Genomic DNA, 12,107 nt, shown 5'->3' on the forward strand with positions numbered 1-12,107 from the left:
CCTCCCCCCCCTCAGGCACAAAGACAGCCGCGGCCTCTCCAGCCAGTCCTGGTTGGACCAAAAGCACACGCTGGAGCCCCAGACGGACTCTCAGTCTCCAGTTGGTTCGGTTCACTGTACAGTTCTGCAGTAGCTCTGCTCCTAGAAAGGACCTGTTCCTCAGCAGTCCGGTGTTGCTGTAGGTTTCTCCTGCCACCACAAACATCAGTGTTTAGTTAGACAAAGGGTGCACAAGTGAAAAATACTTAAAATATGCTTGCCGGGTGCCAGTTCACATTTTGTTTTTCTTCATCAAAAAGACTTCTAGCAGCGTGGGAGGAGGCTGAGTCCTGTAATGGGAACATGACGCTTCTGTCAGTGTCCTTTTCTTTTTTCCTACCCGCTGTGTGTGTGTGTGTGTGTGTGTGTGTGTGTGTGTGTGTGTGTGTGTGTGTGTCTCATCCCTATCTGCTCATGTCAGGGTCTCTGGCCCGGGGACTCATTTCAGCTTCATGGAGACTGGGACTCAGCGTGAGGCGCTCGCCAAGGACAGCAGCCACTGCCAGCCAGAGAGGGCTGCTGCCATTCAGACAGACGGCAGCATCAGATGAAAGGAGCCCACACGATCTGAAAATCCTCAGCAGTTTTTAGGCGGAGTCATCGCTGCACTCGACAGCCAGAGAGCGCAGAAATGAGACGACTTTCAAAGGAAAATTGGAGGCTCTGAGGATCTCTTCACAGGAAACTGAAAAACTCTTTTTTTTCCTCCTGACTTTTTCAGTGTGAGATAACTACGAAAATATGGTGAGCATCTTTTCTGTCTGGTAAGACGAGATAAACTGCACATTTTACAAAACAACGACAACAAAGACAGGAATTCAAACCTCCTGCAGTTTCTTAAAAATGTTCCCTCACCTTTTCTTGGTGGTTAATATCCACACGGGAATAACTGTTGCTGTAATGAACCTTGTTGATAACTCAGAAACAGCTGGACAGGAGCTGCTCTCCTGATATCACGCGGATAACGAGCTTGGCGGGTCGGATCCTCGGCGTGCCAGAACAACAGCAAACACAACAACAACAACACGCTGGGGCTCTTTGTGACCGTGACAAGGAGTCTAAGTTTCACTGACAGGTTGGAGGAAACAGGGAGGAGGCGCAGTCAGAGGGATGACATCAGTGTTGAAATGTTATGAGTCAGTGTGTTCGTGCAGGTATTGCTGCACCCATGGGTGCACGAGTCATCATTGATCAAATGTCAGCCTGTCATCTGCATCTTCCGCTCCCCGTTCGGCCTCCCTGTCCTCTGTATTGATGTGACGAGTCAGTAATGGTATGAAGGGAAGGCTTGGTAAACATCTGATGGTTCAGCCTTCGATTCTTTCATCTGTTACTTATTAAACAAATGTGATGCATTTCTTTAAAAGGACACGTTGCTCCAAAGAGAGGATCCACAGTGACGGCACTGCAGCTCCTGAAATAATTTAACTCATGTCTTCTTTCAGAGCACGGAGATCCAGCTGCTCTGATCCTTCTGTCGTCTACATTTCAGTGTATGTGGAAGCCTTTAGACTGTCAGATATCAGCTTCTCTTTCTGTAATAATGAGAATAGCACTTTATTTTGTCTGTATTCTGAATAAGTTGTCCTTTCCGTTGAGGTATCTCCTTCATAGTGATTGCTGTCGCTTGGAAAAACACTTTACTTGCTGCTTGACTTCACCGCGGAGCTTCGGATGGAAGAAAAAGTGAAACGGTACGAACTTCCTGGAGATAAATGGCGTCAGACGAGAACTGGATTAATGATCTTACCCATGTGAACACCTTCTCTTGCATTGCGTCTAGTTTTCTGTAGCATCACACCTTCACACCTTCATACTGTCCATAATGTAAAGTGTGTTTGGATGTTTCCTGAGTCCACAGTCATTGGTCGGCCGCATACCTCAATAAAAGACCTTTACAAAGCCGCCCCTGTCCTGCCTGTCACATGATCTGCACCCCGAAGACTTCCCCCCTGCATGCGTGAAAGCTGCCGATCACCACAGAGGGCCCACGGCTTTGGGTGTTGTTCTCTATCTGTGATCATAATCGCAGCCTATTTGGCCCAAAGATAGCAGAAAGCTCCTAAACGGCCACTTCAATGGCTCATACACCAGCCACCATCTCCACACACGCTCTGCTGTGCACAGAGGAATGCCGAAAGGACGCTCAACAAACAGCCACGATATAAATATCACATAATGGCACCGCCGGAGGGAGAGTAATTCAGGCCTTTTTATTTAATCACACACGGCGACATAAAGCTGAGGAACAGTACTGACGTCTTTCCAACGCCAACAAACAACCATATCAGGGACACCGATGGTTTTAACTGGTTTGGTTTTAGTCCTTATTCACTCACCCGCCCACTGAGATTTGTTTGTGAGCACCGTGGACGTATTATAAGACCTGAATACTTTGAGGAAGCGTTTGTCTTTCGTCTTGGGTTTCAGGCTTACGTGACTAATCAATCACCAAATCAGCCTCCTACCACCTTAAAAATATAGTTAAAATTAAAGGATTTTTGCAAAAACAAGACAGAAAAACTTGTGTTTATCTTCAGCAGACTCCTTCCCTCCATCATTCCAGGTTTATGGAAATAGAGGCCACTGGGAAACACTGGAGGCGTCGTCATATCCAGATCTGATCAAACATCCAGTAAACAAGCTAAAGCAGCGTCGGCGTTCACTGAACAGCAGAACAAACTAACAGAGTCTTAAGAATCGAGAACGATCTGATGTTCTTTAAACTCCACACTGCTGTTGTACCGTCATGTGACACTGAAACTTTGCTAGGCTGCATTTAACGGTTCCAGCAGAGCGCCTGCAGGTCACCGCCTCCTCCGAGTCCTCACGTGGACCAACGTCGAGATTCCCCTTTTTAATTTGAAAGTGACTTTAGTGCTGCTGTTCTGCATCGTGTAAACACAGAACACTTTGTCTCCACGTTAAAGCAGAAAAGCTCTGCACGGCTTCGTATGGCTTCAGAAGTCAGGGATCGTTTTTTTGGGGGCCTTTTTTGGTAAGGCCCAAAAAATTTGCTGATGTTTTGACATTACGGTGGATAAACAGACATTTTCACTTCTGGCTGAGCTTCTTCATTTTAAGGCCAGCTCTACTGGCGTGTGTGAGATGTTTGGGTGAAGTAGCCGCTCGTCTCCCTCTTTTCTCCCTCTCTCTCTGTTTTTTTGATGAAGCTGCTGAGTTCGGCCTCCAATTCGTGGCTGCTGCACCTCCATTAACACTTGACAGCGCTGCCCGTCTGCTGTGACTCAGAGCACGGCGAGTCCTCTCGGGCTGATGAAACTCTGCCAGTGTAGCAGTCCCGTCCTTACCTCCCTCGTCTCATCTCATTTCTGGCTCCATCCACCTCTCTCCATCACTCCCTGCCGACGTCTCTCTTTCTGGCATCAGCCGTCAGACACGAGAGAAGCGAAGGGACGGCCTGTTCCCCTTCCTCTCTCTTTCCAGCTCCTATTGTGACATTACTTATCATTAAAGTTATTGTTAGAAGGCTCTACGTGTGCCCGCCTCACCTGATTTGATTACGGGGGAATATCTGAGGAGGAAGGGGAGCTGTTTAAAGTAACATTGCCTATTAATAATGCCTCATTTCTGCTGGCTGCTCCGGCTCAGCTTGGCCATGATGTTCACTTTCTGAGGTAGTAAAGCGACAGGAGGGGGGCAATTAAGGCCTGGTGTAAATGTGGTTATTTGTGAAATCTGGCCCAGCGTCATATCTGTCCCAGCCTGCGGGGGTTTGCTTTCGCTCCTGTATAATAAATGTCCACTGTCATTATTCAGCATGTCCCCTGCTGTTATTATTACGTCTCATGACCTTTCAGAGTGCCTCCAAGCAAGTGTCAGGACTAACAGCCTCTGCACCGTCTGTGCTGGTCCAGGTGAACAGAGCACACACACACACACACACACACACACACACACACACACACACACACACACACAGATGTAGAGCAGCTATCAGCACTGTGTTCCTCCTCTTTTATCTCCCAGCATCACGCTGCAGGTTCCTGTGTAGTTTTGATGAGGAGCAGAATCACAATATGAAGAACAGGAATAAACGAAACCTGTTTTTTTTTTTCTCCTCGCTGTTAACGAGTTGGTCTTTAACTGATTTAAGATGGAGATCTAATTGTTTCTAGCAGTTTTCCTCTTTATTACAGCATGGTGCTTCATAGGCAGCTGGCAGAGATTCACATATTTAGGATGTTTTTACAGGAGTGGGACCCTGCAGCGCTGCAACATGGCTGTAGTTAGCTAAAGCTAGCTTGTTTGGGTACAACTATGAAAATGTGTTTATTGGGTTGACTAGCAGGCTGGTTGTTCCAATGTAGAGTTTCTGGGTCTGAACAGTGAAGCTTTAAAGCTGCTTCCTCTTTAGTGTCCAGCAGGGGGCGACTCCACTGGCTCCAAACAGAAGTCTGACTGGATGGAAGTCAATGAGGAAATGAGGAGACTTCTCTCCTGATTTATCAGCTCAGTGAACAGTTTCTGCTCTCAGTCTCTAGTTTACTGTCTTCTTCAGCACAGCAGGACGTTCATTTAGTAAATTATGATCCATTTAGAGGAAGATACACCAGGAAGATCAGAGGCTGCAGTTGAGGAACAAGCGTCACCTCTGGTTCCCATAAACCAAGATGGCAACGGCCATAATTGGTCAATGAAGCACCGTGAGCCTCTTCAATAGAACAGAGACAATGATTTCAGCACTCAGAACTCTCACTGACCTTTCATAGACCACACACATACAGCATTTCTGTCTCTGGGTACTTTACAATCATACAGCTAACTGTTAGCATACTGACAACTAACCGTTAGTATCCTGAAAACTAACCGTTAGCATACTGACTGCTAACCGTTAGCATACTTACAAGTCATAAAGAGCTCTTAAGTGTCACAACAGGATTAAAAAAAATAGATAAATAGAAAAAGAAAGGAGATAAATAAAAAGCTTTACAAGAAAAACTATATATGATTCCAGTAATAACTGCACCTGCAGCCAGAGATCAATAAGATAAACAGGTACAGAACCGACCAAACCTTTAATCATTCAAATCCCTCATTTGTACAAATGACAGCAAAGTGTAACAATCAGCGTCACACAGGTTCACCATCTCCTCCTTCAAGTCCTGAGCAAGAACAGGTTTCAGTCCACCCTCAGCCACACACACACACACACACACACACACACACACACACACACACACACACACTCACACACACTCACCCTCTCAGCCACACACACACACACACACACACACACACACACACACACACACCCTCTCAGCCTCTCAGACACACACGCACACACACACACACACACACACACACACACTCTCAGCCACACACACACACACACACCCTCTCAGCCACACACACACACACACACACACACACCCTCTCAGCCTCTCAGACACACACGCACACACACACACACACACACACACACTCTCAGCCACACACACACACACACACACCCTCTCAGCCACACACACACACACACACACACACACACACACACACACACACACACACACACACTCTCTCACACACACACACACACACACACACACACACACACACACACACACACTCTCCTCTTTAATGTTTTTCTTTTTCTAAATATGCAATTTTCGCACTTTCTGCTTCTAGAGGGAGGAAGCGAGTGTTTATCGAAGGAAAGCAAATAATGACAACAGCAGCCGTCAGGGGAATCCAATAGCAAAAATAGAGCTGATTAAATGAATAGTCACTCCAAGAATAGCAGGTAATCACAGGCTGCTACCACACACTCACTCACACACACACTCACACACACAGACCTGATACTAGCTGACAGAAGCATAAAGACTTATTTCTTCAGCTGCGGGTACAACATACCATTATCCTTCCTACTTCACCCACACAGGAACAAACGCAGCACAATAATCTGCCTTTGACACCAGGCAGGCACACATAAGCACAAGTAAATTAACTGAGAGAGACTATTTATAATGCTGTCCCATGCATGTAGTTTTCAGACTCATCCTCTCATTCTTGTTTTCCAGTTGGACCCCTATGTCCTCTCCCCGCTGTGCACAATGGTCTGGTGTCATTAAACAAACTCCAGGCCGCCTAAACTCGGACGTCTGACCGTCTTGATACCAGGGATTAAGGAGTGCCGTGTGACAGAGCAGCAGAGAGCCTCCAGAAGGATAAACTAAGTTTTGGGGGAGATTGGACCACTGGTCAGATTTGCTTTTAAGAGAGGAGAGTATAAACATCATCATTCACACGTGTGCAGGTCTTTGTTTGGTCTGCTGCGCTCGGTGCTGACAGGCGAATGTGCATCATGAAATGAGATTTTCAGGATAACACCATATATTCCAGGTCTGTTATTCTGTTCTCTCACTGACATTTCTGCCTCCACGCTGAGTCGGATCGTCTCACCCAGACTGATGTGAGTTTGGGTCAATGAAACAAGTTGTGAACACAACTCTGATGTATAATCAGCTTTTAAGTGGATATGGAGAATGTGTGTTTTCATAACGAGGCTCTCTGAGGCTGTGCTGAGGTCCTGTTCACACCTGCTGCATTAAGGGTCTCACATTTATGCAAAATACACATTTCGGTGTCTCCTCAACATAAATAAATGTCCCCCAGAGAGCCTAGAGGAGTAAAGACCGTCCTCTCCCCTGTTCTGCTGCTCCATGTTTCAGGGAATGTGTGTGAAAACGCTCCGTTTAGATTTGGGTCCCTTTATGATGTCACTAGGGGATCTGATGATCATGTGACCTCAACACCAGCTCCTGTAACACAAAGACGTCGTAGGCAAGAAAAATAATGTGTTTTTTGAACATTAAACCATGTAGATCTGCTCTAGTAGAGCCTCCAAACAGAAAATGGGCTCTTTAACATGGTCAACGTGTGGATTTACCCAGGATGCAGTGGTGCTCTCTGTGCTTCAGACTGGTGGTTACCGTTATGGATCCGAGTTGGAGTGTGATATTAAAAAATAAGATGATAATGTCAAAGGGAACATGATGCTGAAGACACTGCTGTTAATTAGACTTTAAATAAAAATATTCACCCTCTTTTATAAATGTTTGTGGAAATACTGTATGTGTTTATTCACATCCATATTCTTTTCCATTCTATTGTAATGGCAGCTGTGCAGTGACGTCCTGAGAGGTGTCCACTTGTGATCAGATTACCAGAGACACATGTTAATAGGAGGTGTGAACAGGGCTTTAGGCACAGTGCTGCTCTCAGATAAATGCTAACATCAGCTTGCTAACACCAACACTAACAGGTTTAATGTGTAGCAGCAGGAGCAGCTGAGGCTGATGGGAAGGTTTCGCCCTGATGGCGGCGCTACGTGGAAAAGCTAAAAGATCTCCAAAGTGATTCCAGTCCATCCAGGATGTGTGCACCAACCTGACTACATCTGAATATTAAAGAGCTATTTCAACTAAAAAAATAAAAACGCTAACGTCTTGGTGATGTTAGAGGAAAAGTCTGTGGGATTCATCCTCTGGGAACCACGAATGTCTGTGCAGAATATCGCAAAATCAGTCCAGTTGTTGTTCAGATATCTCTCCGTGTCCTCTGTTTGTTTATCTGTGTGTGTGTGTGTGTGTGTGGCTGCCTATCGACACACCTGTGTACAATCAGCTCATCAGCTTATCAGCGGCGGCTTCCCTCCCACTCGTCTCCACGCTGTTGTTTCTGCCTCCGTCGGTGTTGTGAAATCACTGCGGTGTTCTCACCGCTCGATTTAATGCTTGTTTGTCTCCTGATCTTCAGGCTCTCTGCCTGCCTCCTCGTCCTCTGTTCCTCCTCTTCCCTCTGCCGTCACCGGCCACCCCATCTCACCTGAAGCACCTCACAATAGGTCTGCTAAACCTCATCGTCCTCCTGGTCTGCGTCCTCCTTCGAACCAAACCTGACAGCATGGTTTTGGTTAACGGGTAAGTACGGAGCAGATGCACCACCTCCCTGAAAACTTAATCTTGTGATAAGACTCTTGCTGTTTCCTGGCTGTGAATGTGTTTCTAGCAGCAGAGCAAAGGCTGCAGTTGTGAGCACTAAGTAGGGAGACAGGAGGGACGGGCAGGCAGGTCAGTCGCTCCCTGACCAGACAGGAGTCAGATATGATGATCGGAAGTGACTGACCGGCGAGGAGGGAGACGGGCAGGACGTCTGATGGCCTCACCCTCCGTCCCTCTGCGGAAAACAACACCAGGAGACGCCGGTCTAACTGCGACTCAGCACTCAGTCGCTGATGATGACTGATGCTTCCAACAGGCCACTGACTCATCAGTCTTCCCCGCCGCCTCGTGCCTTTAGCGGGGCTCGGCCCGCCCGGCGCTCCCTGTCCCTGATCAGCACTGATTGGAGGTAGACTAACATGGCCGCCACGCTCCTGTGAATCAGTGATTGCCCTACATTTGTTTAAAACATTCCCCATCTAATTAAAGTCAACTGTGACCCTGCATCACACACACACACACACACACACACACACAGTATGATATGCTCCATTAATGAAACATGAGCCTCACTGAGCCCTCTCTTCTCTCCTCTTCCTCTCTCTCTCTCCTTCTTGATGCTCATCTCTCTCTCTCTCTCTGAGTTTGCAGCCAGAGGCATCGCTCGTGGTGAGGCGCTGGTCCATGAGCTACACACACACACACACACACACACACACACAGATGAGCTGTTATAGTGAACAGCTCACGTCATCCTCCTCCCAACACAGCTGACCTTTACTTTGGTCAACAGATAGATGAAATGAAACCATGAGGGCCTGGTGATGAGGAAGAGGAGGAGGAAGAAGAAGCACTCGTCCGTTTATCAGCCTTAAGACTGTTTTCTCTCTCACATACTCGTACAGGTAAAATGACTCACTCACATTAGTGCCATCACAGCGGCCAAAAGAATTCATTATATATCTATTTAAAATAAAATAATAATAATACTATCAGTCAAATTCAACTTAAACTCTTTGGTGAATGAACTGCACTCAAAATGTGAGTGAAGGAGGTGGAAAAGGATTGTTTATTTATTTTGTCATGCACATAATGTGCCCAACCATCTTCAGTTTACAAGACACCAGAATTACACTTATGGTGTTAAAACATTTAATTACCTTTCGTTCAATTACAAAATGACTGTTTTTACTTTACAGCTAAGTCTTAAATAAAATATGTACCTTCCCTCCGCATGGCTGAGAACATCTGCAATAAACTAAAGCAAGTGTTTCATAATCGTCCAGCCAAAAGAAATCAGCAAAAATAGAGGAAATTTTACAAAAAAGTTATTAAAATGCTAATGCTAGTGCTGCTTGTGCTAACTAGGGCTAATGCTAGTGCTGCTTGTGCTAACTGGGGCTAATGCTAGTGCAGCGTGTGCTAACTGGGGCTAATGCTAGTGCAGTGTGTGCTAACTGGGGCTAATGCTAGTGCAGTGTGTGCTAACTGGGGCTAATGCTAGTGCAGTGTGTGCTAACTGGGGCTAATGCTAGCGCTGCTTGTGCTAACTAGGGCTAATGCTAGTGCTGCTTGTGCTAACTAGGGCTAATGCTAGTGCAGCGTGTGCTAACTGGGGCTAATGCTAGTGCAGTGTGTGCTAACTGGGGCTAATGCTAGTGCAGCGTGTGCTAACTGGGGCTAATGCTAGCGCTGCTTGTGCTAACTGGGGCTAATGTTTGTGCTAACTTGCTACATAGAAAAGTACAACCGTAAAGCTAGAATCAAATAACAAACACATTTTCAAGTGAACAGTCTATCTTCAGGAGAACCGATCAGTGTCTTTGCATTGACTTTGTATGTAATTCATCTGCAGGAAGAATTCGCTCTCCTCTACTCTAGGCTAGCGGTTTCCCCCTCTTTCCAGTCTTTATGCTAAGCTAAGCTAACCATCTCCTGCCTGCAGCTTCATATTTGGTGCACAGACATGAGAGTGGGACTCTGGGTAAGAAAGCAAATGAGTGCACTTCACAAAATGTCAAACTGTTCCTTTAAATTGTTCAGCTCGACAGTTCATTTGCTCTTTTTGGTGTTTCTCAGCTCTTTATTTGGTTTGAAATATGTCACAATATTCCCATCCAAGCTCCCATATTTCTCAAAATAATAATAAAAAAGGCCAAACTCACACCGGTCTCAGTGTTATTCTACTTTCTAACAGTTAGCTTCGTCTCCTGTGTGCTTTGTATTCATGTTCGGCGAACAGCCTCCTCTTCATCTGATCCCTGGTGAATTAGTTTTACTGCTACGATGACTCAATTTCCCCAAAGGGATCAATAAAGTTTCTTTCATGCAAAACTGCATATAAAGCAGACTTCTCTCAGACTGCTGGTTCATGTCATTGTAACCTTCTCCTCCTCTCATGCTGTTGAGCTCATGAAGTAATCACTCAGGATTACATGGCTGTTAATTGAACACCGGCCCACCTGCTGATCCGTCCGGGCGTCGATAATAATAAAAAAAAGAAAAAGAAAAAAGACAGCAGGTTTAAAATCAATCGCAGACACACAAACTTCAGCTGTTGAAAAATGGATAAAACCAGAATAGAGATTTGGTGCGTCAAGATCAGTTAATGACTATTTGGCAGCTTTGATGAATGATTATACTGACCAGATATTTGGGCCGGTCATTTTTAAAACAAGGTAGCTGTCACGCTTCCTGATTGCTGGCTCGCAGCGCTTTTAATTACCGGTCGAGCTTGACTGGAGCACAAGGCGCTTATCGGAGGCCGGGTTTTGACTGATGAAGCCTCAGACGTGTGTGAAACAGGTGAATGTGAGGAAATAAGGACGACGTTGGATGTTTTGCAGTGGATGCCAACAAACGGAAATGCAATCTCCCCCCGAATCGTCCTCTACGGTTATCAAGTCTCATCTCGGGCAGCACAGATCACATCTAATCTGATCGAAATGACTCTGATAGTCTGCCAAGATAAATCATGTCAGTGTCTCATTTTGAGAGACTCTGTCCGCATTCATGACTATATTATGCAAATCCTCGTCCCAGCGAAGGAACATCGTGGCTTTTCTTAACCTGCACCATCATTGTCAGCCTGAGGAAATCTGACTTAGTCTCACTTTAATCCGGTGCGGCGGAGCAACCTGCAGCGAGCAATATAATCTGCAATAAAACCGAGACACGGGGCAATTTGTTAGGCACAAGAGATAAATAACCGCCGTCACTGCGTCTGTCTGAGACACAGAAATACACTCACCTCATTGTGCCCTCGTCATTGGACTCACGTTTGCCCAATTTTTCACGAGGACAGGAAGGGAGAGAATATACTGCCGTGAGAACAGAAGACAGAGAGAGGCGGCGAAGACGAGCAGCAGAGAAGAAATGGATGGCTTTGACGTATGAGGTGACATGATTTAATGACTGAGAAAAGATGATAAACAGCCTGCTGCTGACGGCAGGTCTCAGACAGGCGCTCGCAGGAAGAAGAAGAAGAAGAAGAAGAAGAAGGCCAAACAGACAGACCAGATGTACCTGACTCTGAGCTGTGGTCCAGCCGAGGGAAACTCTTGTTCTCTGACTCCACAGCACCCCACACGACGTCAAAGAAGCCTTTAAACAAACACTATCCATCTACGCCTCTTTTTGGATGACTTTCAGCGTCCTGGCGACTGCTGTGTCTGCTCCAGTTTCCTAGGAACTGGGACCTCCTGCTTCGATAGCCAGTTTTGTGAACCAAATGACTTTGTGTAGGCACATGTTGGCAGTATAGATAAAAACACGCTCTCCCTCTATATTCTGTTTTCCTGAAAGTGTCTCTGCTGCTTTTTGCTCAGTGGATAATTTATAAATGTGTCTGCTATCGATTTGCAGCATCATTAACTTTGGCTGAAGGAAGACAAGCAACAAGGCAGGAGGCAAAACTGGTGCTTTCACACTGTTCAAACATTCATGAAGGAATATTAAATCATCTAAGAGTGAACGTTAAGAGAGCTGAGAGCCAATTACATGAGCACTTGAGCGCATTCGGTGCTGAGGATTGTGGGAAGTCGGGGGGTAAATTGGAGGGCCGTAAGGTCGTGTCGGTCTCTCGGCAGGTTGGAGGACGCG

The sequence above is a fragment of the Pempheris klunzingeri genome, chromosome 17 (assembly GCF_042242105.1).
Source record: "Pempheris klunzingeri isolate RE-2024b chromosome 17, fPemKlu1.hap1, whole genome shotgun sequence".
In the NCBI taxonomy this organism is placed as follows: domain Eukaryota; kingdom Metazoa; phylum Chordata; class Actinopteri; order Acropomatiformes; family Pempheridae; genus Pempheris; species Pempheris klunzingeri.